We start from the raw sequence: 4,682 nt of genomic DNA, 5'->3' as shown, positions 1-4,682 counted from the left end.
ATAGCGTCCACCCATTTTGAGACATAATCAACAGCTACCAGGATGTACTTGTTGCCATGTGATGATGGAAATGGCCCCATGAAGTCAATACCCCACACATCAAACACTTCAACTTCAAGGATTGGATTCTGAGGCATCTCATTCCTCTTGGTGATGTTTCCCCTCCTTTGGCATGAATCACACCTTGAAACAAAGTCTTGTGTGTCCTTGAACATGTGTGGCCACCAGAATCCAGCTTGTAACACCTTAGCAACAGTCTTGAAGGTAGCAAAGTGGCCTCCATAAGATGATCCATGACACTGTGTAAGGATCCCATCAATCTCCTCATTAGCAACCACTCTCCTATAAAGTTGATCTTTGCAGAGAATGTAGAGGTAGGGCTCATCCCAGTAGTATCTCTTCACATCCTTGTAGAACTTCTTCTTGGCATAATCCACACGATTCAAAGGCTCTTTTCCTGTGGCTAGGTAATTCACCAAATCAGCATACCAAGGTTCTTTCTCTTCTGTTGCCTTGACTTCTTCAAGCTTCCTTCCAGTCTCACAAACTGCTATCACTGCTTCAATAGCCATGATCTGTTCCTCAGGGAGTCCTTCATCAATGGGAATTCCACACTCCACTCTCAGCCTGGACAAGTGATCAGCTACACCATTCTCAACTTCTGGCTTGTCCTTGATCTCTAAATCAAACTCTTGCAGCAAAAGAATCCTTCTCAAGAGCCTGGGCTTTGCATCCTTCTTCGCCAAAAGGTGTCTCAACGCAGCATGATCTGTGTAGACAATGACTTTAGATCCCACCAAGTAGCTTCTGAACTTCTCAAAGGCAAAGACAATGGCTAGCATCTCCTTCTCTGTTGTGGCATATCTCATCTGAGCATCATTCAGGGTTTGGCTCGCGTAGTAGATCACATGGGTCTTGCCATCTTTCTTCTGCCCCAAAACAGCTCCCACAGCATAATCACTAGCATCACACATGATCTCAAAGGGGAGATCCCAATTAGGTGGCTGGACAATTGGAGCACTGATGAGTTCACCTTTCAGCTTCTTGAAGGCTTCTAGACACTCCACATCAAAGCTGAAGGTGGCTTCTTTGCACAGCAGCCAGGTCAATGGTCTAGTGATCATGGAGAAGTCCTTTATGAATCTCCTGTAAAACCCAGCATGACCAAGAAAACTTCAGATGTCTTTCACCGTCTTTGGTGGGGGCAAACCAACCATAACATCGATTTTGTACTTATCCACCTCAATCCCCTTCTCTGAAATCTTGTGCCCCAGCACAATCCCTTCTTTGACCATGAAGTGACACTTCTCCTAGTTCAGCACAAGGTTGGTGTCTTCACATCTCTGTAGGACCCTGCACAAATTTGACAAAAAAGCAGAAAACGAAGATCCATAGACAAAGAAATCATCCATGAACACCTCCACAACATCTTCAATCAGATCAGAAAAGATGGACATCATGCACCCCTGAAAGGTGGCTGGAGCATTACATAGACCAAATGGCATTCTTCGATATGCGAAGGTACCATAAGGACATGTGAATGTTGTTTTCTCCTGATCATTGGGATGTATGGGGATCTGGAAGAATCCTGAATATCCATCAAGAAAACAATAGAATGGATAATTTGCAAGTCTCTCAAGCATCTGATCAATAAATGGAAGTGGAAAATGATCCTTTCTAGATGCAGAGTTCAGTTTGCGGTAATCAATACACATCCTATGCCCAGTGACTATTCTTGTTGGTATCAATTCATCCTTGTCATTTTTAATTGATATCTTGCATATTCACATTATTTTATCCATTTATTCATGTGCATTTTCATCATATAGATTAGGATTAAGCCATGTCTAGGTTGCATTTTGCATACATATGTCTCCATTAGGTATTGGAGTACCACATGGAGTTCCTGGAGACATTTGGGTACATTTGGAGCTCAAGGGAGGTGATTAGAGGTGATTAGAGTGATCATTGGACGAGCAATGCATGGGAGCGACCTACCGGAGCGACGCCATGAACTCGCTCGCCATCTACGCTTCGGAGTGACCTCCTAGAGCGACAAGGCGAAGTCGCTCCAGCTCCTAGAGCGACCTCCACCGCAGCGACACCCAGAGGTCGCTCGGGTTGTGTCGATTTGAGAGCGACGAACAAGCCGGGAGCGACCTCCTAGAGCGACACCCTAAGGTCGCTCGCGTCTATGGTTTCTGAGCAAGCCGGGAGCGACGTCTTCGGAGCGACACAGCCAGGTCGCTCGCGAGGAAACGACCCGGGAGCGACCTCTCGCAGCGACGTGCCGAGGTCGCTCCACGTCTATTTGTTTGGCCGAATTCATGTTTTCTCAAGGGCCTTTTTGGTCATTTCATTAGGCACGTTTTTATTTTCTAAACCTATGTTTTTTACTCTGGAAGCCACCACCAGGCAGATTATCTTTGGATCTATTAAGAAATACACAAAAACTCTCTTGAGAAGTTCATCTCTTGGATTTTGATTGTTATGTTCTTGTGTTATTGTTGATTTCTTATCTATTTCTCTACATGATTAATCTGAAATCCAATATGGGTTTAAGAGGAATCATGGAGATTAGTGAGTAATCACCTTTTGAATTCATGGGTTAGGGAGATCAAGGGTGATTAGGTTAGTTCTAGGATGTTTTAGTGTAGATCATTCTTGTTCCTTGCTAGTAGAGTATTCATAATGCATCTTCTGAGTTGGCCACTCAAAAGTTGATCAATAAGCATTTCCCACCCAAAAGGTGTTTGATGAAATGCCTGAGACAACTCTCCTAGGCTTTTAGTATACTTTGCCAAAGACATTTGTTGTTAAAGATGCTAAGATAGCTAATAGACTTGTTCGTAATGATTGCTTTCATATTATTCAACCAAAGACATTTGATATTTGAGATATGTTAGCAAATGAGCATTCATCTAGACATAGAGCTTGCTTAGAATTGTGTCTAGGCTTAAGGTTGATAGTTTGATTGATCATTTGCCATCCTTATTTCGATACTTGATCACCCAAGGTCTAATCCCTATGCCCATGAGTTCTCTTTTCCCTTAGTCAAGAAGTATCATTCTGTTATTGCTTTCTAGTTTTAGTCATAGCTTAAAACCCATCTAAATCATTGGTTGCACTTAGATTAAGTGAGTACTTGCATTCTCAGTGCTTTGATATCCCTCAGAACTGGTTCAACAATCACTATACTACAACATTTGTCTTAGGAGCCTTGAAAACTCCTAACATCAAATTGGCGCCGTTGCCGGATTAAGCCATGTCTAGGTTGCATTTTGCATACATATGTCTCCATTAGGTATTGAAGTACCACATGGAGTTCCTGGAGACATTTGGGTACATTTGGAGCTCAAGGGAGGTGATTAGAGGTGATTAGAGTGATCATTGGACGAGCAATGCATGGGAGCGACGCCATGAACTCGCTCGCCATCTACGCTTCGGAGCGACCTCCTAGAGCGACAAGGCGAAGTCGCTCCAGCTCCTAGAGCGACCTCACCGCAGCGACACCCAGAGGTCGCTCGGGTTGTGTCGATTTGAGAGCGACGAACAAGCCGGGAGCGACCTCCTAGAGCGACACCCTAAGGTCACTCGCGTCTATGGTTTCTGAGCAAGGCGGGAGCGACGTCTTCGGAGCGACACAGCCAGGTCGCTCGCGTCTATGGTTTCTGAGTAGATTTAAACATTGAGATTTAGTCACTTGCTTGAGACTAAGTCATTTTAATTTTGTTTTGTTACTGATTCTTCTTCTTCACCTACCTTTCACTTTCAGGTGTATGAACTTGAGGAGCAGGGGTCAATCAAACCTAGTTCCAATAGTAGCAGACATCAGAGCTTTTGAGAGGGAGTGTGCTAGAGCTAGAAGAGAAGAAGAACACCAGGCCCACTTGGATATTGATATGGCAGATCCACCGCAAGGGGCAGAACACCAACCGCGGGCAGCTCGACCCATTGGCACTTACGACCGCCCCAACATACATGGTCACAGATTCGGAATCCGAGCACCAGCTGTGGCAGCCAACAACTTTGAGGTCAAGTCAGGACTCCTCAACAAGTATCACGGCTTGGCTCTGGAGGACCCATTTGATCACTTGGATAGGTTCGACAGCTACTGTGGGTTGTCAAAAACCAATGGTGTGTCCGAAGATGCCTTAAAGCTCAAGCTATTCCCTTTCTCTTTGGGGGATAAGGCACGTCAGTGGGAGAAGTCTCTACCCAGCCACTCTATCACCACTTGGGATGAGTGCAAGAGAGCATTCTTGGAGAAATTCTTCTCATCCTCAAGAACTGCTAAGCTGAGAAATGAGATCTCCAGTTTCCAACAGAAGAACTTGGAAGGATTCAGTGAAGCCTGGGAGAGATTCAAGGGCTACCAAGCTCAATGCCACACCATGGTTTCTCTAAGGAGAGCTTGCTGAGCACATTCTACCGTGGTGCTCTTCCTAAGTACAGGGCCAGACTGGATACAGCTAGCAATGGGTTCTTCTTGGGGAGAACTGAGGAAGATGCAGAGGAGCTGGTTGACAACATGGTAAAGAGTGATGCAGTCTACAGTGGAGACCACGACAGAAGCAGTCGAACAGATGATAAGCAGACGAGGAAGGAGTTGAAAGCTCTACAGGATAAGATAGACATCCTCCTTGCTGATAAAGCCACACAAGAGCAGCTGCACTTTGTTG

General features: G+C 45.0%; 1 non-coding gene across 1 annotated transcript; it reads right to left on the bottom strand.

The window, feature by feature from the left end:
* Positions 1-4,295: 4,295 nt before the first annotated feature.
* LOC125582684 lies at positions 4,296-4,401 on the bottom strand. Its single transcript, XR_007320140.1, has one exon. It is a non-coding gene; the product is annotated as a small nucleolar RNA R71 (small nucleolar RNA).
* Between the last annotated feature and the right edge of the window lie 281 nt (positions 4,402-4,682).

Source organism: Brassica napus, chromosome C2, assembly GCF_020379485.1.
Source record: "Brassica napus cultivar Da-Ae chromosome C2, Da-Ae, whole genome shotgun sequence".
Taxonomy (NCBI): Eukaryota; Viridiplantae; Streptophyta; class Magnoliopsida; order Brassicales; family Brassicaceae; genus Brassica; species Brassica napus.
The sequence above is the reverse complement of the archived record's forward strand: the minus strand, read 5'-3'. Positions and strand labels throughout refer to the sequence as shown.